Consider the following 20908-nt stretch of genomic DNA (forward strand, 5'->3'; position numbering starts at 1 on the left):
ACAAGAAATCAAGATAGAAAATCAACAAAACCACAGCTGGTTCTTTGAAAAAACCAAAAAAAGCAATAAGTCCCTAGCCAGACTAATCAAGAAAAAAAGAGAGGACACATATTGCTATTACTGGAAATAAAAGAGGGGACAACAGTACCCATTCCATGGAAATTCAAAGGATAATAAAGAAATCTTATGGACAGTTATATGCCTACAAATTTGATAACTTAGAGGAAATGGACCAATTCTTTGAAAGACAGAATCTGTCAAAATTCACACAAGAAGAAATAGACATATGAATAGGTCTATATCCACGAAAGAAATTGCATCAATAATTAATAACCTTACAAAACAGAAAGTACCAGGTTCAGATGGGTTCACTGGTGAATTCTACGAAACATTAAAGGAAAAAACTATACCAGTTCTCTACATTATCTTTCAGAAGATAAAAGTAGAGGAAATAATCTCTTCCTCAGTCTCTGAGGTCAGCACTAACCTAATACCAAAACTAAACAAAGACATTACAAAAAAATTACAGACCAATATCTCTCATGAACATAGATGTAAAAATATTCAACAAAATATTAGCAAATCAAATCCAACAATGTATAAAAATAATTATATTCCATGACAAGTGGATGCATCCCATGTATGCAAGGCTGATTCAACAGTCAAAAATCAATTAATGCAACCTATCATATAAACAGACGGAAAAAGAAATATCACAAGAGCATACCAACAGATGCAGAAAAAGCATTTGGCAAACTCCAACACTCATTCATGACGAAAAATTCTCAGTAAACTAGGAATAAAGAACTTCCTCAACTTGATAAAGAAATATACACAAGACCTATGGCTAACATAAGTTAGAAACTTGAAGCTTTCCCAGTAAGATCAGGAACAAGGCAAGGATGTCTCCTTTCACCACTGCTTTTCAACATCATACTGGAAGTCCTGCTTAACGCAGTAAGACAAGGAAAGGAAATAAAAGGTATACAGATTAGGAAGGAAGAAGTAAAATCATCATTATTCACAGATGACATGATTGTGTATGTAGAAAATCTGAAAGAACTGCCAAAAAAACTCTCCTGGAATTAATAAGTGATTATAGTAAGGTCGTTGGAGACAAGGTTAATATACAAAAGTCAATTGCTGTACTATATATCAGCAATGAAAAAGTAGACTTTGAAATTAAAAACAGAATACAATTTACATTAGCACCCCCCAATTAAATACTTAGGTAACAAAACATGTGCAAGATTCATATGAAGAAAACTGCAAAATTCTGATGAAAGAATATAAATAACTAAATAAACGGAGAGATAGTCCATGTCCATGGATAGGAAGACTCAACACTGCCAAGATGTCAGTTCTTCCCAACTTGCCTATGGATTAATGCAATTCCAATTAAAATCCCAGCAAGTTATTTTGTTGCGGATATCAACAAATTCATTCTAAAGTTTATATGGAGAGGCAAAAGACCCAGAATAATTAACACAATATTGAAGAACAAAGTTGGAGAACTGTGACATTACCCAACTTCAAGACATAATATAATATAAAGATACAGTAATCAAGACATTGTGGTATTGGTGAAAAACAATTTTTTTAAATTGGTGAATGGAATAAAATAGAAAGCCCAGAAGTAGACCCCCATAAATACAGTCAACTGTTCTTTGACAAAGAAGCAGAGGAAATATAATGAAGCAAAGACAGTCTCTTCAACAAATGGTGCTGGAATAAACTGAACATCGACATGCAAAAAAATGAATCTAGACACAGAAATTACTCCCCTCACAAAAGTTAACTCAAAATGGATCACAGACTTAAATGTAAAATGTAAAACTATAAAACTCCTAGAAGACAACTTGAGAAAATCTAGGTGACCTTCGGTTTGGTGATGGCTTTTAGATCCAACACAAGATGTATGATTCATGAAAGAAAGAATCAATAAGTTGGATTTCATTAAAATTAAAAAAATTTTCCTCTGCAAATGACACTGTCATGAGACTGAAAAGACAAGTCACAGACTGGGATAAAATATTTTCAAAAAATATATATCTGATAAAAGACTTTTATCTAAAATATACAAAGAATTCTTAAAACTCAACAATAAGAGAGCAAACAATTAAAAAATGGGCCAGAGACACGGAGCAGCTGGGCCCGTGAGCCATGGCCACTGAGCCTGTGCATCCGGAGCCTGTGCTCTGCAACTGGAGAGGCCACAACAGTGAGAGGCCTGTGTACCGCAAAAAAAAAAAAAAAAAAAAAAAAAGGGCCAAAGATCTTAACAGGCACCTCAACAAAGAAGACATACAGATGGCAAATAAGCATATGAAAAGATGCTCCACATCATATGTCATCAGGGAAATGCAGATTAAAACAATGAGTTACCACTATACACCTATCAGAATGGCTAAAGTGCAGAACATTGACAACACCAAAGGCTGGTGAGAATGTGGAGCAACAGGTATTCTCATTCACTGCTGGCAGGAATGCAAAATGATACCATCACTTCAGAATGCAGTTTGATAGTTTCTTACAAAACTAAATATACCCTTACATACAACCTAGCAATCATGCTCCTTGGCATTTACCCAAAGGAACTGAAAACTTAACGTCTACATAAAAACGTGCCCATGGATGTTTAAAGCAGGTTTATTCACAGCTGCCAAAATTTGGAAGCAACCAAGATGTTCTTCACCAGGTGAATGGATAAATAAACTGTAGTACACTCAGACACTGGAACACTATTCAGGGCTGAAAAGACATGAACTATCAAGCCATGAAAAGACATGGAGGAAACTTAAATGCATGCTACTAAGTGGAAGAAGCTAATGTGAAACAGCTACATTCTGTAATATTTCAATTTTGTGACATTGTTGAAAGATAAAAGTATCGAGACAAGTAAAAAGATCTATGGTCGATAGGGGTTGGAGGAGAGGGAGGTATGTCCTTCACCAGTGCAGTGAAATCACTCTGTATGATACTATAATGGTGGATACATGTCATTTAAAATCTGTCCAAACCCACAGAATATACAGGACAAGAGTAAACCATAATGTAAACTATGGACTTCAGGTGATGTTGATGTGTCAAAGTAGGTTCATCAGTTGTAACAAGTGTACCACTCTGGTGGAGAAAGTTGATAACGAGGAAGGCTGGGGGTGGGAGGACAGAGGGTATATGAGAAACCTCTGTATCTTCTACTCAATATTTCTGTGAACCTAAAACTGCTCTAAAAAATAAAGTCTATTAAAAATTAGTGAAAAAGTACTCCATCTTCAATTAAATGAGGAAAGAACCACAACTTCAAACCACTAACTGCATGGCATATCTGCTAAATTCTGTAAATCTAGAGAGAAACGAGAGGATGATGAGAATTCACATATGCTCTCAAACCTTGAGGTGGATATAAACTTTCCTAAAAATAATATCATAGTCCCAACAGGCTGTCCCCAACCTTAGATTGGCACAGTGACACTGAGGGTACAAGAAGGTTCTAGGGAGTGTGAAACTTCCCTACTCAAAGTCAGAATGACTGGGGATGGTAGGCTAGAGAAAATAACACACCCACCTTCTACTTTTACTAGCTATGGACTGGTCTCCCAGCTGAGTGTACCATTGGAGACAATGGGAGGAAAGCCATGATTGCTAAATCACAACATTGAGTTAGGGGCTTGACTGTTTAAACTCGAGGGTAAGTAGAACAAGCATGGTGAGAGAGGGTATTCTAGACAAGACCCATACTGGAGCTGCAGACTGCCCACTACACCAGCTCCTGCCATTCCACATTGCCAGCCCCCTTGAAAAATGAAAAGCAAATCAGAAAATGGCTTATGGAGGAAAGACATCCGTGCTGGGCAAGGGAAAAGGGGGTGGGGAATGAGGATCAGGCAAGTAAAAATTCAGGAAGTATAGTGCACACGAGCCCTCCTAGAATAAACTCCTTAATAGTGAAATCTGGCAATCCACGAAATAAATCAAGGTAGCTCAGAAAAGGAAACAGGCATGAAAGGACTGATTCTGAGCACTAATTTCATTTATATATGGAAATAGGTAATAGGGCATAATAATAAAAATGTAACAAAAAATCTTAATGAGGGAAGGGAACTGGAAGGATACTTCATTTTATTTTTGTTAGCATACAGTAAAACTGTTGGGGGAGTGTACAGTTCCATGAAGTGTTATAAATGTACAAGGTTCATAAAAAGAACTCAGCTCTTCTATATTTTACTTTACTGCTAAAGTACTTTTTCTAAGCAGGTGAGTAGATCCCACAAAAGCGAACAATCAGGGATTCCAATACACAATGACAGGGGAGACTTCTCAGGTAATGATTAGGTATTTATTTGTTTCTGATAACTGTAATTTTGAGCGTAGTTTAGCTCACTACTGGTGACAGGATACAGGGCTCCACTTTGCTACTTCTTCTGTGATTGCTGTTTGGGATATATGTATAAATAGAACAACACCATTTTCCATTGTTTGTTACACTGATCCTTTCTGAGAGTTTAGGTAAAATGACCTATTTTTCATGAATGAAAAAATAGTTACATACTTGGTCGAGGGTTCTGCATTCTGTGTGCAAGGAATTCCATATACTTATAATATCTAGAATTATTCCCCACGGCACAATCTTTCACATGTATTTATTATCAAAAGGTTCTATTTGTGCAAAGTCTTATTATCATATGTGTATATTCAATAAACTTAGAGTACAAACAGCTTCCAGCTAATAATTACCTACACAAATTGTTCACATAGCTGTTCACTTTTAAACCCAAATTCTATATGAAAGTTCACTTCTCCTATTGCTATAAACTCAAACTTTTAACTTACGTTGTTCATGGTCTTAGAAATTTTTTTTAAAATATGAAATAAAAATATATTAACAATATATTAAAATATATTAATGAGATCACAAAATTCAATTTTACCCAGTTCTCACGTCTTAAAATTCTGTCCCCCTTACAGTAGTATGGGTATCCATTGTATAAGTAGACATGTATATGAGTAGCTTGGGGCAGAGGTGTGTGTAGTGGGACAATGGGTATAAGAACTAAAGCTATTATTACCTTTATCTGAAGATAATCAAGACTTTTTTAAGAACCACTCTCTCCCCATAATAATTTACTATTTTTCCCTTATTAAAAACAATTCCAAGTTTAAACTACTTGTCTGTCTCAATATAAGCTGAAGATGAAGTTTAACTTCCTAACATAGCGAAATTTAGCCTCAAGACAGTATAACCTGGCAGTATCAAGAAACTGGTTCTTTCAGATTTTTCAAAAACTCAAACCTCTTCTCTTATTATAATTTATAATAATTTATGAACTAACATATGAAATATAAGGGGAAAGAGTTCTATTAATAATCTTACCTTTGGTTTATTGTATCTTAAGATACAAGAAGATCTAGAAGTTCTTTTTTTATCATATATCGAGAAGCACTGCTCCACTTGTTCTGGATAAGTGAAAGGTACATATCGAAGCAGCCCTAAATGTTATCAGAAAAGTATTCATGCAAAGTATTCTTACAGGGACCTGACTGCAAATACTATATCATACACTTAAATGGTAGGAGGAGTATTTTAAATACTTATTTTGAAGTTGAAATTTTTCCAAAGAGATAATTTTTTATTACAAATTTTGTAACTTTTTAAAAATTTAATCTCTTTCACTTTGTGCTTCATATAGAATCGACTCTCACTTTTGACCTAACAGAGAGCTCTGTTTTCTGATATTTGTAAATCTATGGTATTGGGCTTTTAAGTACTTGTTTCTAATATACAAGTACTGATAGTGCTTGCCTGCCTTCTAGACGATGTACAGTTGAGAATCACACTGGATCCTAAATCTCATTGGAGCCTTGGCCAGATCTATTCTACACTGCACACTGCATTCTGCTATGTTGTAGATCTTTCTGTGAAAATCATCAGTAATCTTACACTTTGTTTTATAGGCAAGCACCAAATGTTAGGCAAAGACATGGAAGAAGAAAAAACGTATTACCAAGTTGCCTAATTTCCCTATAAAATTTCACATGTTGAAAAGTTCTCATATATAACTGAACAACGGGAAAAATATTACTTCATCTAATATTTACTAATAGTATCCTATTAGGTATTGTCTCCTATACTGCCTATAACATAATTTTTAAGGATAGCTTTTTCTTAAGTGTTTAAATATAAATTAGTGAGTATTATGGAATGCTGGATGAAGATATTTAGATACTCTGGAGAGGACACTTTACTAATTGACCAATGAAACCACTTTCAAGCGCAAAAGCTCACTTCAATACAACGTGACAATGATTGCAACTGTTGGATAGTTGGTTTAAAATCACAGAATGTTTTACCCAATTTTTATTTTGAAAAACACCTACAGAAAATTAGCAGTAACATTATACAATCTTTATCTAGATTAAACAATTGTTAACATTTTGCCACATTTTTTTTCTCTTTCCCATATTAAAAAAAAATTTTTTTTGCCAAACCACGTGAAAGAAAATGGCAGAGATTCTGAGACTTCATCTCTAAATACTTTTAAGTATATCATCTCTCCCAAAACACGTTCTCCTACATGACTCCAATATGATTAGAAAATTTAACATGGGTGTAATACTGTACATGATCTATAGCCCATATCCAGATTCCTTCCAATTGTCCCAATATTATCCTTTATAGTTTTTTTTTCTCATCCAGAATCTAATCAGGAAGGATATCTTTCAGTTAGTTGCCATTTCTTCTAGTCTTTTAATACTGAACAGTTTTCCAGGATTATTTTTAGTGACATTGACATTTTTGAAGTGTCCAGGTGAGTTATATTGAAGAATATCTACCAATTTGGATCTGTCTGATTGTTTCCTCAAGATTAGATTCAGGAGAATCATTTCTGGCAAAATAACTTCAGAGGGGATTATCCTACTTCACGTGTGTATCAGGAGGTACACGATGTCAGTTTGTCCACTATCGGTGATGGCAAGTGTGGTCACTTGGTTATCCCTGTAAAGGGACTTCCCCTCTTTGTAACTAATAGGCAATCTGTGGGCTGACATGTAGAGTTACTGTGACTATCCTGTCCCCATCAACCATTCACCCAGTGGTGGATTATCCTTTGTAATAGTAGTCACAAAAAGTGACTTTATAATTCTATCCTTTCTTTTATTCATTTGCTTGTACTCTTCAGTGAAACAGAGCTTTTCCTTCTACCTGCCCCCGTCTGCATACTACACACACTATGGGCTCATGGATGCTCTTCTTATTAATGTGCTGTAACCCATAACATACATTATTATTTTTTATGTTCAAATGATCCCAAGTTGGGCCAGTGGGTATCCCTGAAATCTGGCTCTTATGTCTTTCTGATGTGTCTCCACTACCTTTTGAACAATTCCTTGTTTTCTGGCACAAAATGTGCCAGGCTTAGCAGATTCTCCCCTACACTAGTTCAACCAAGAAGGCTTTAAATAAAAAGGAGACTAACTCAATTTTAATGCAGTAATTTGAATTCAGGAACAAATAATTAGGATAGTGCCTAGAACATAGTAAGTGCCAGTCAGTATGATAGGTCGCTTCCTTAACTTTTTTAGCCATAGTTTGAAGCCTTTGTGCAATTCTTAAAAATATAGACTTTTAATTTATAACATAGATTTTTATGTTACTCTTTCAAATTCATCTATTTTTCTTACTTTAATTTGTTCTCCTTCATTACTTTTATCTCTATATGGAAATCATACGAATAGAAAACTTCTAAAGGATTTTCTTTTTTTTTCTCTAACATGGTATAATCTTAGATCACTAACTAATGCCAAAATATGCACAAACAGCACAGCATAAATCCCTGATATAGTAAAGCCTTTTAAGATTCATGAATTTATCAAGTGATTTCACATGTCAGAGGAAATAATGTAAAGAAATGCCTGGACTTTTTTTTTTTTTTTTTTGGTAAAAAATTCAATAGACCAACCTTACTCTCTAAGCAAATGTAGCACTGCTGAAGTCACCTCTGAAAGAATCACTGATAGGGAAGAGAAACTGAAGAAAGAGGAGTGTGATATTTGGAGAGGTCACAAAGAAAGTAAAAAATGGGGCCTTGTAACTTCCAAGTAATTTATTTATTTATTTATTTATTTATCTATCTATCTTAGAATGTGTGGGTGGATGTGTGTGTTTGTGTGTAGTATATGTGTATGCATGTGCACATTTGGGGTTAAAGACAGGATGACCAAATCAACATTTATTCAACAAATACTTATTACACTCCCACTCTGAGTGGGAACTATGGTATCTTCCAGGAATATAAGGACCAAGAAAACTAGACAGGTCCCTCCCTTAGGATTAATTAAACAGTTACACAAATAAATGTGAATCTGCAACTAGTTGTGATAAGGGATATGGATACCCAAGTACAGACACATGTATGCATACAAAGATGTGTGTGTGCGTGTGTGTGTGTGTGTGTGTGTGTATTATAAGGGAATTTGGCTCAGTCTAGGGGGACAACATGGCTCATTTGAGGAAGTGACATTTGGGTTGATATCTGAGGTTTAACTAAGAGTTCACTAGGCAATGTTTGGGTACCTGTGTTTACAGGTGTGAGGATGGGAGAGAGCAGGGAGAGTCAGAGAAACTGGAAGAAAGGTAGCTGAAGTAGAAGGAAGGACTGGAGCTACCAAAAGAGATGAGACTGGAGGAGCCTCGCTGGGTTTCAAAAAATCAGGTGCACAGTTTTGGTCTTTATCTTAAAGCAGTGGTAATCCATTTAAGTGGCATGTGTAGCTGAAGGGGTGATAGTTGTCATATTTGCATTTTGAAAAGGCTCCTCTCACCTTATTGGAGGATGGATTTGGAGGGGGAGCAACATCAGATGTCAGAGGATGAGTTATAAAAGCCCTGTAGTAGCCCTCATACAATGGATGGTGAAAGCTGAGACTTAGGTGATGCCCTAAGGTAGACGCCTAACATCAGTGACAGGGTGAGGGCTTTGATATGCGGTGGAAGGAGAGGGAATGTCAAAGATAAAATCTGGATTGGGAGCTGGGGAATCCTGGAGGTTGAGGTGAGATGGGCAGAGATCACAAGTTTGATTTTGACATGTTTCATTTGATGTTTAAGACTGACAAGAAGAAATACCAAGCACAGAGCTGGATCTACAAGTGGAGAATTTAGAGAGACTTTCTGAGCCATAATCATGTTTTGTAGAGTGCTCTGAATAAAACATACACCCGTAATTTCAAGGAATCTTATTGGACAGTATGTGGTGTAAGTATGTTGGGAAAAGTCAAAGTGAACCAAAGTTCTAAGGTACTAGAAGAACAACCTCTGCTAATTGAGAGTTCAGTAATTTGCAAATCCATTTCTATTCTAAATGCTGTTATAATTTCCTGATCTGCAAAATCTGAAAATATGATTTTGCTAGACATTTTAGCAAGTGAGATATACATATATATATATATATACACACACACACATTTAGCAAGTGAGAGCTATGCATGTATCCATATTGAAGTCACAAAAGTGATCATGTAAGTACAGAATTAATATTAAAGTATTTAATAATCTGTACAACTTGGGCTCCAGCCACAAATAACCAGTAAGACCACATCAGTGCACCCAGCTGAATGCCAATCCTGTCACAGTAATAGAATCTCATCCTCTGATGGTAAAAATTCCTAATTGAAAATAAAGTGCAAATACTAGAAGGTAAAAGAGTGTTGGTAGTTACTACTTTTAGTCCAATAATGTCACTAACACCTAAGCATATCTTAATACGTTGAGAAAATTGATTTTGGGGGGGAGGGAGGAAACTACCCTCATTCTAATCTACTGTCCAAGGGTGCTGTGGAAAAGTCAAATTTATTGAGAGATATGTTTCTAAAAATTTGTGTCCACATTTTAATTTTGAAACTTCTTTTTTAAAGTATACGATCAACATCATCATTTTATCTAAATCTTCACAGACTGTATTTGCATAAAGTAACCTGTAACTTTGGATCACAGCTCTAACCCCCTTGGTGACAAAAAAGACAACAGAAATGATCACAAAGCTAAGTGAGCTTTGAGCTTCTCGCTCCTGAAACTAATGCAGTAGTAAGAGTTGTGTTCTTCATTTGAATTGACAAAGTTGTCTTATTCCGTTCTCCATTTTCATGTGTATCCAATAGAGGCTTCTGACATTTCTTTTACTACATTACTACACTAACTGGGTGCATTTTTCCCTTTCATACCTACATTCTTTAGTGTTTCAGATTTCAGTTTAGGGGAGTATTGAGGTCCTATGGAAAAAGGAGGCACTATGACTGGAATGTGTCATATCTGTTTATTCTGACAAAGAAGGTTTTCTCTTGTGTGGCATTGTCAACGGTACAAAGAGGAAGAAGGGCTTTGCTTTCACAATCTTTGCCTCCATTCCATGCAAGAGTAAAAAGCGTAACAAGAAAAGGCAGATATTCCAATAAAATTTCACTGCCTATATAGATCTTTGTGCTGCTCAAATGAAAGAAGTTCCTTATTTTCCTTATCACCTCCACAATCCAACCCCCTCAATTTTATCTTCCCTCAATTCCCATTGCCCCACTAGACTCTTATTAGAAATTGTAACAAAAGTGGACCAAATCAAGTTTGGGATCAGTCTGAGGTTGAATGCTGGGCCATTCAATTGACCAAGAAGCTTCCAGTAAGGATGAACAATATACAGCAAAACAATCATAGATCAAATTGTGTTCTGTACAATTGCTGCATCCTTTTTGTATAAAACCTGCCTCTCTTGATTGAGTAAAACATGTTCTTCTATGTCAAAAACCTTATGATTATGTCAAAGCAACTGGTTATTCCCATACGCGCACACAAACACACACACACACAGACATACTGTGACTTCAATCTTAATTGCAAACCACAACTACTGAAGTCCATAAGCCTAGAGCCCGTGTTCCACAACAAGAGAAGCCGCCGCAATGAGAAGCCCACGCACCGCAAGGAAGGGCAGCCCCCGCTCGCTGCAACTAGAGAAAGTCCAAACGCAGCAACGAAGACCCGACGCAGTCAAAAATAAAATAAATAAATAAATAAAATTTTAAAAAGATTTTACATTAAAAAGCTTCTTTCTTTAAAAAGAATAAGAAAAAAGAGGAAGTCATATGATGTTATAAAAGACATCTTAGGTGGACCCACTGTGGAAAGTAATGTAAGAAAAAGTCTTCCTTACAATTTGGTAAATTCAAGATGCTTGCTGTAGCTAATACTGAAATGACATTTTATAATAACTCAGTTCCCAAGAGCAGGTCTTACATTATGGTCTAGTAAACAAACCATTATAAGTAAGAAAATTTGAGTTTCGCTCTCAATTTCCTCCTTGCTTCTGGGATCCTATACTCTATATACTCTCTTGCCCATATATAGGTTGTGTATATGGGCAATCTTCAAAATCCTCTAATCCCTCTGCAAAGACTATATATTATGCAAAGAGAAGAGCTGTTGGTGTGTTGGTGGCAACAGTGCACAGACTATATACATACATCTGAGACAGACAATAGAGTTGTCTATACCTCTCCCCCTCCAACTCCCATATGCCAGCATAGGACACACTTAATTCAAGTAACACAAAAACATTCTAATATAACAGTTTATTTGCATTCGTAACAGATTTTGGCCTCTGCTATGAACATACTTCACAACATTATGTTTCATGGTGCAACTTCCAGTATTGGACCCGTGCAGTTCTTTGCATAAGCCTATTTCAAGGGCATTGATGATATAATCTCAATTGATGCCTCCTTTTCCTGTTTTTTCAGTGCCTGAAATTATGTATGTATATATGGACGTAGACACAGAAAACATGTACATCTATACATATACATGCATATACATACATATGTGTGCATGTATACATTGTCTCTATACATAAAAGCCTTCAATGCTTTCTGGAGATATGCACAAGGTTAAGGCCTGCGAGAAGTAAAATATTATCCAGCTTGCACATTAGTTTGTCAACACTCATAGTCATCCATGAAAGATAGATTCCTAGGAGAAATAAGGAAGAAGTAAAATTTTTATAAAGGTGAGAAAGAGAAAAAGATCAGAACATGAGCTTGAGTTTGATGGGCAGTGAAATTTGTAATCATGGTCCACTGAAGGCAGAGACCAACGGACAAGTGGGATGGTCCCACTTAAAAGAAGTAAGGATTGCATAGGGGCATGAAAAATAACCCACATCAACATGAAAATCCTGTCTATCTATATCTATTCTTTTTCAGATTCTTTTCCCTTATAGGTTATTACTAACACAACATAGTAAATCATCTATATTTTAATAAAAGATAAATAAATAAGAATTTTTAAAAGAAATCCTGCTTATCTAGCCCTGACTCTCATCAGGGCCAGACAGCCCCTAGAGAATATTTTGCAAAGGACTGGGGAGGCTCAGGTTTGTCACAATCATTAAGGGAGGGGAGTTCTATTGGTTTTTAGTGGCTTTTTTGGTGAAGAATTTTCCCAAATATCCCAAACAACATGCAGTGTCCCCTGAACTAAACCTATAATGAATATCAACCTGTAGAATCTGGTATATAATCATAACTAAGCATTTTCTAAGAATTTGCACCAAAAAGTCCAGTGGTTTACAACAAGGTTGCTGTGGGGAATAATTCAACGATTTTGTATAGTCCTTCTCTTAAATCTAGACTTAATAGACTACAACATTAATAGAAAATAAACTGAAAAAGGCAGTATCAGCACTGTCAATAAGTTCCATCACGGAAATATTTGATTTGTTATTATTGATGATATGGTGGGTAGCCTGCAGAGTCCCTTGAAGTTGAGTTTACATTAGTAACAACAGGAAAATGCTGCATAAAGCAGTTTGGGGATTTTGGTGGGACTATATTAATAGTATTTACTCTCTCATTTGCAAAATATCATATTTCCACGTTTTCTCCACTCTGCCTTTCTATAACTTGACTTTGGCATAGTTTCCCTACAATGATGACCATCATTTCCTTCTTTCCAAATACACATGTCTGGTCTGTAATTATCCTAATACTACTTTTAGTCTATTCTCCATTCATTTTCCTGTACTTCCTATATGGAATGTCTTCTGACATTCCTGTCTTAAATCCAAATTTATTTGTTATAGAGTATGTACACACAAGCAAGCTTCTGACTTCTTTACTATGTGTTCCAGTGAAGTCACCCCCAAACATTAGCATAGTGAAATGCACATTGTACTAAAAATTACTTTTACTGTATTGTTCCTTTTCATGACAAATATATTCAGTGATTATATTATTGATGAATTACATTTCAAGATACTAAGAGGGTGACACAAAATATTTGTTATTAAGAAGAGGACAGAGTCTAAGAGGGTTGAGAACCACAGTTTGGTCCACAGCAAATGACAGTGAATGACAGAAGACAGAAAAATCACAAGCCTCCTGCGTGTACTTCTGTACCACTTCAGTTCATGACTATCGTGTACAGTTGATACCATCATGGCTAGGAAGAGTTAACTCCCCCATCCAGCTACCCAACTTAAGTCAAGGGAGCTGCATAAGGAGTCGCACAGATCAGGTTTCTAGTATCTACTCTGCCACTAACCACCGGTGTGACCTTTAGCAGCTCACTGGGATCACTGTGGGCCCCCATTTCCTTAACTGTAAAATAAGGGCATTGGAATAAATTACTTTTAAGGTCCTTTCCAGCTCTATCACAAAATGCATAATTTTGATTCTAAGACAGGCGCTGATCAGAAGAAACTGATTCCTTTAATAAATGTATATAAAATATATCCTGTGGGTAGCAATTATATTTCCAACCACAATATATTTTTAAGTACTCAGTCTAGTCAAGTCTTTTAAAAATGCCATGTCTTATAAAAAAATTAAAATGTTTCCTCAAAAAAGAAGTCCCCCTACACTTTATGGAGTGAGCACATTTATTATGAGAACAGTCACCAATCTGAAGGGGACATCTACTTTTCTAGTACCATCCTGCTCCCTGTTGTAAAAGTCACAGTTTTCTTTTTTGCTTTGAATTCTTGAAGTAAAAATGACTTTATCTCTCTGCCTTTCCAATCATATATTTTTGGTAGCTCTAACCTTCTCCACAGAGGTCTTCTAAATTCTAATAGTCCACAGCAAAAACAATTCAACAAAATCTATACACAACTGAACACTGACCACAGACAAGGTGTTCAAGAGCAAGTGCTATGCTGTGAATCAACTTCTTGTCCAAGTAACTATTTCATCGACAACAAATTTTGCCCTGGAGCTTTTGAAAAACACAATAGAAATCTGTTAAATTGGCAGCCCTACTGAACTTCAGCTACTTTATCTAATCAGGTCCTTGGTAACAATAGATACTTGAGAGCTTCTTTTTGATAAAACTTGATTTGGAGCCTAGGTGCAGAAAGCAAATGGACCAAACCCCTTATTCTGATGGCAACTTGCTATTTTTGCTTTTGGAACATACATATATAAATAAGGCTTAGGAGTATCACCTTAACACATACACATGTGTATGCTTTAGGAAAACCTCATGCTTAAAATCTTCCACTTAATAAGACAAAAACAAACAAACAAACAAAAAAAAGACTTAAAAGTTAGAATATTCCTATTTGGTTTTCAGAAGCACCCCGCACTATCATCTTTTAAAAAACATATTAATCACCTCTGTCATATGCAAAGTGGGACTGAATTTCTCAAATTTTGATTGAAGGAGTTTTATTTTTCCAGGAACACATCTAATCCTTAACACAAATTCATTAAGTAGATATAGAATCCAGTCTTGATTACCTCTCTGGGAGTTATATATAATTTACTTCAAAGTTTTCATACCAGGTTTGCCATTTCTGTCACCCAGCTCGTTTCTGGGCAGGCTGCCCACATGCCCCACCGCCCCATAAATCAGTTTTGGTGTTTGAGATATGCAAGCTCATTTAAAAATTAACCTAAACAAAACAAAATAATTAGAAAGGCAACTTGCCCACAATTAACAATGAAAATCGTTTTCAAATCAAACGCGTAATACATTCCAAAGACAAACACAAATGACTTCGTAAATAACCATGATTTTGGATTATCTTTGCCTCTATTCCTCTCATTAACATGGATAATTCAGAGTGCTTCCTATACGTGATGAAACTGTCTCCCCTCAATAATTCATTTTTAGTACACAGAAAAATCGCATCCTTATGTTTTTCCAAAGGTTTAAATTAGACCATATTTTAAAATGCAACTTTACTTTCAAAATTATCTATAGCTTAGGTTCATTCTTTTCAATGCTATCCTGGCAGCAAGTAAGGAGAATCTTGTGCCTTCAAGGCAAGGGCAGTATAAAGCAGTGTAACAGGTAAGAAGAGAGAAGCCCCACCTTTCTTTGGTTCTTGATAGTCTTCAAGTACATAACCATTATTTGCAAAGTGTGAGCAAGATTGCCAATATCTTTTTCCTTAAAAATACGTAAGTGCTTTGGGACACCCAGATTTGAGTAAAAAGAATTTCCCAATGCTCTGGCCACACTGAAGGAACAATATTTTTATTATGTGACTTAATTTTAAGAGATAAAAATATCCTAACATTGCAGTTCCAGATAAAGCAGACATTCCCAAATGGGAAAGCATTCTGGATGGGGGGAGGACTCAAAACCTCAAATCTTGCTTTAATGACAACATGAACAAAATGAAGGGTGTGTATCTATCTGCCGATTACATACAAATTCATCTAGATTCCCAAACACAAATATAAAGATACTATGTAGATAGACATTTTATTCGTATCCTATATAATACCCTATATTACGCATGCCCAATACTTGTGCGGGAAAGAATGTGTATGTCTTAGGTCTACTTAATTTGGGGTTTGAAATATTAGGTTAGTCTCCCATTTTGTCAATTCTTCCTGGGAAGATGTTACATTCTTCTGGAAACCACACTAATTTTCTGGAGTCATAGGGCTGTTTCATGCACTGCTTCAGAGCACCAAACACTACCCTTGTGACCAGGAAGAAAGGGAAAGAATGCCATCAGGAGGAGCCTGCAGCTGCACTAATCTCAGCTTTTCTCTGGTAATAAAAAGATGGGGGGAAAAAAGAGCAATCAGATTTCACTGGAGTATACACCAGCCTTGGCCAAAGGCTTTAAAACTTTTTTGATTTCTTTTTCCATTGAAAATAAAAGGAGAGGAGCTTATAGTGTAATAAGCCAAACACAACAGTTGCTGAACTTGGGTCAAGATCAGATACCATTACAGCTTTTGGGATGTTCATGGAAATGTTTAAAGTGAGGATGTATGTCTTGATACCTGTGAAAATAAAACATTACGCTTTGAGTGGGAGAGAACAGATGGTTGGTAATGGTTTAAAACATTTATGGTTTTGGACTGTCACCAAGCCTCTGTATTAAAAAATATGGTGTTGTAGTCACCACAGACCAACAACTATCTGCAAGGCTCATTTGCTGGAGGATGCTACTGTAATAAAAGAGATAAAACCCAAATGAGGCCAGAGGAAAATTCTTCTTGTTTTCTCAAGTCATTCAATGTGTGCTATTTCTTATTGACTATATTCAATCAAAATGTTTTCTGTGTGATGAGAGGCCTTAAATTTTTCCTCAATAATGAGTCAACTACCAGGGCCCGGGTATTGTATCCTTTTTTGGATACATGGGGAAGAACTGTAATTTTGTTCTGTGTATCTGATTCATGCTGATTGAAGCCCTTAAAAACCCTCTGAGCAATCATAAAATCTGGTAGTCCAGGGTACTCTCGCCCATGAAAAGCAATAACAATCTCCTTATTCTCAATTTGGTAGACTGGCATATTGTACTATAATTATGTATTGGAATTGGCAGGTGCCAGACCACCGAACTAGGAAGACAGATAAATATTAACTACAGTCACACTGTATTTTGGTGTGTATATATATATGTCAGTCTAAAATAAGTCCATGTCCTTTAAACCCAATGGAATAGTGACAAACACAGATAAAACTGTATACAGAGAGATTAACGCAATGTTTGGGGTTAAACTAAAGAAAAATAAATACTGGTAAATAACACTCTTAATTACTATAAAAACTGTTAAAGGAGAGTCCTACTAAACATCCACAGTGTTTTGATTTGCTCGTGATAACATAATGGGGGAAAAGTCACACAAGCACACACTCTGTATGATTTACTTCCTGTCTCTTTGAAAACCCTGGGAACTGTTCAGGACGGGTTTGCTGATGGGAGGGAGTTGGGGGTGGACCAGCAGGAAGAGAAGGGAGGACCAGCGGCCGCTCCAGCATCGCTCCTGTGAACTTAGTTGGAAATAACTCCTGACAGACATCAAACATAACACCTTTTAGCCTCCTAACAGAAACACGTTGATAGGCAGGATGTTGAAACGGGGCAGAAGCGGGGAGCAGGTAACCGTGTGAAAGTAACAGCTGCGGCCACAAAGCAACCACGCAGTTCCTACTCTCTCCCACCCACCTCGGGCCCCCTCCCCAGGGCACCCCCAACCCCTCTGCCCGGCCCGGATGGAACCTGGGCTCCGAGTCTCCGCACTTCCCTCCCACGTGGCCCGCATCCTCAGCAAGAGCCTCTGAGAGGTCTCGGAGTTTGGGACCGATGCAAAAAGGGGCATCACAGCGGAGATGCTCATCTTTCTGCCCAACGCGCTGGAGGGCCGGATAAACCGCCATCAGAAACTCAAGACCGTTCCTCCTGGCGTCTTCTTTCCAACCTCGGCTGGCTTGCCCCGAGTGGGGGCTGGCACCAGAATCCTGGGGTGCAGGGTGCCCCTCCCCGCCGGGGCTCAGGAATCCAACACAGGTAGCTCCCGAGTTCAGGCAACCGTCCTCCTCCGCCGCCCCTCTCCAAGTCTTCGCACCCCCTCCATCTCCCGGACCCCCTTTCCCCTCAGCACAATCAATAAAGTGAACGGGAGTGGGTTCAAATGGGGGGGGGAGGGGATTAGGGTAGAAAGAGAAGAAAGATGCCTTCTGCAGTCAGTCATCAGAGGTGAAGTACCTGGAAAGGTGAGGACGCGCTTCCCCGCCCACCCAGACCCCTCTCCTACCGAGGGTGCAAGCGGCGCCCCCGCAATCTCGGCCCCTCCAATCCCGGACCCCCTCCCCCACGCCCCGACCCCCGGCGGTTACCTGGCGAGCGGCTAGGGGAGCGGAGGGTGCCGGCAGGGGCTGCTTTCACAGGAGCGGAGCTTCGGCGGGAAACTTCCACGAGCTCCGGGGCAAACTCTCGCGGACTCCGCCCGCCGCGGGCCGCGCGGTGGGCAGGAGCGCGGTGCCGGAGCTGGAGAGGCGCTGAGCGCGGCGCTCACCCTCGCCCGTCCGCCCGACTGGGGCTGCGTCGCCGCCTGGGCTCCCGGCCGCTCCCGCTCCCGCTCCCGCCACCGCCCCGCCCCGCTGCTCCGCCCCCCGGTTCCCCCACCAACCCCTCACTCCCCCCAGCCGCGCGCCCGCCCGCCGGCCTCCCCGTCTCCGCCTTTGTCGCTCTCTGGCTGTCACTCTCTGGCCTTACCTCTGCTGGCCACTCGCCCTCCCTCCCAGCCCTAGGGCTCTGGTGCCACCCACTCCTGGTCCAGGGAGTGGTGATCTCCGGCGTTTGTCTCCTAAGTCACCTTCTCTTCTTCACCTCTGCCCTGTCTCAGATTCTTTCCCAAGTGTTCTAGAAACACCTGATGGACAAATCTATAGGTTAGTAGGTTGTGACAAGCAAACATTGACTCCAAAGTCTTAGAATTTTTTTTGCTTTACAGACAGATTTATCTATTATTTATATATATTATTATATAAATAGATCTATATCTATACCTATATCTCTATCTGTATATGAAATAATAGGTCAGTAAATTCCAGTAAGGATATATGCGCCACCGGCTAGTTTGGTAGCAGGTTTGCGTAAGGCAAAGACTTCCTTAAAAAGCCCTGTACAATAATCCAAGACCTTGTAGCTCTCTCAGGCCACACATTTCAAAATCCAGCAAGCTGAAGTTGGCAGACCAAGGTCAGGACGGATTTTTTTTTCTTATCGTTAAAGGAAACTGCGTTGAAATCTAAACGTTAGTTCCAAATATTATACTAGCAAGAATTTGAACAGACTAGGGCAAACAAAATTAGCATAACCCTTGATCACTTACTTTGCATTCAGGTAGTTTCTATGCGTTAACAAAGAAAAACTAATTTTTTTAAAAGTAGTAAGTGTCGGGTTTCCCTGGTGGCGCAGTGGTTGGGAGTCCGCCTGCCGATGCAGGGGACGCGGGTTCGTTCCCCGGTCCGGAAGGATCCCACATGACGCGGAGCGGCTAGGCCCGTGAGCCATGGCCGCTGAGCCGGCGCGTCCGGAGCCTGTGCTCCTCAATGGGAGAGGCCACAACAGTGAGAGGCCCGTGTACCGCAAAAAAAAAAAAAAAAAGTAGTAAGTGTCTAAACCTACCTCATTGCTATATTAGAGTATATATTTTTTCAAACGGAGATGTTATCAACCTTTTACGTTTTCAGTAGGTCTTATTCTTACAGGTGGGTTAGGAAGAACACATCTGGTGGTAATAAACTCTGGTTCCGTGAAGAAATACTATTATAGGTCTTGTTTGCCTGATTCTGGTTTCTTTTAAACACAGCCTGATTTTTGTCACAAGTATTATCTTAATTTGTATGTCTGCTGGTTTGTTATTAACGGCTAACTTGGATACTGCACTGAAGGCCTTATTCACCACTAGAATGAACCTCTTTTTCTGCTGTTGGAGTTTTAAAGAAACAAGGTAGTGTCCCTGAGCTATATTTAACTGGAAATTGATGAGTGCTTATTGAATGAATTAACCAATTTAACTTAGTCATTTTTGGTTTGGTCCCATGGGTGTCATTCCATATTCTATGAGCTCTTGGGGTTGTAACCATCTTTTACACTTGAGCAGTGAATAAATCCCAGCCGGGGTCAGGAGACCTGGACTCTACTTCTTGGCTACTTCAAGTCATACAATTTTTCTATGGCCTCTACCTTCTCATTTGTAAAATGAAGGAGTCAAGCAAGAATATCATTATAACCCTGTTGTTTCTAAATTCTTAAAGTTTTTGTAGCTCATGGGGGAAACTGGGCATAGTCAGGCCAGTTCTCATGGAATTTGTGTGATTGATGTGCTTCTAGACATTGCCGTCCATTGTGGAATTTTCCAGTCTTTAGAATCTATTTCATTTGTCTATTATAGAAAATCAAACACTTCGAAATGTGAACTGTCTTCCATTTCTAAATCTCTGTCCAAACCCATTAAAAATATTTTAGTGACTAAGGAAATTGAATTTTCAACACTGATGAATAAAGGATCAAAGAATCACCTTAAAAAGCATACAAAGCATCGGTATAAGATGTATCTTCCCATGGCATTTGATTACATGGTTATGGTATGGTAAGAGAGTTACATGGATAAGTGAAAATAGCACCTTCTTAAATTTTGTAATTAAACTAGTTTAATTTTTACGTAGTGCATTATTCCTAAAACATTGGTTCACAGCATGTTTCTAAACTCTCCAGTCTATTAATTTTTGTTTAGTTCTTTGAATTTCTTAAAGTGCTTAACTATTGATTGTTTCTGGGCAAGTGTGAAGCTTACAGATCACTGATCCTTTAATGTGTAGGTTGGTAACAATTATAGTCATAGAAGAAGTTTCTGCATCAAATCCCAAGGTACGTTCGTTGACAAGAGTGCCTTTGTAGAAAGAGGACTTCATCATTCATAAGTTTATTTGTGAAACACACACAGTGTAGATATCATTGGATTAAGTATAAGAAATGCAAACCTTGCTTTGAGAATAGTGTAACTAGTAATATAAAGAATGAGCCAAGTGAGGGGCTCATAGTTTATGAAAGCTGTGTGTGAGGAGGATCGGGTAGAGGAGTAGGAAAAGAGTCGGGAAGGATAT

General features: G+C 38.1%; 1 protein-coding gene across 1 annotated transcript in view; it reads right to left on the minus strand.

The window, feature by feature from the left end:
• The window catches only part of CHST9 (carbohydrate sulfotransferase 9), a 243896-nt gene extending 225639 nt beyond the window's left edge, over window positions 1–18257 (minus strand). Inside the window, exon 1 of the mRNA XM_081253337.1 lies at window positions 18134–18257. The gene's annotated coding sequence lies outside the window, so the exon portion shown is untranslated. The remainder of the gene's footprint in view (window positions 1–18133) is intronic.
• Between the last annotated feature and the right edge of the window lie 2651 nt (window positions 18258–20908).

This window comes from Mesoplodon bidens (assembly GCF_964165515.1).
Source record: "Mesoplodon bidens genome assembly, chromosome: 13".
NCBI classification, from domain to species: Eukaryota; Metazoa; Chordata; class Mammalia; order Artiodactyla; family Ziphiidae; genus Mesoplodon; species Mesoplodon bidens.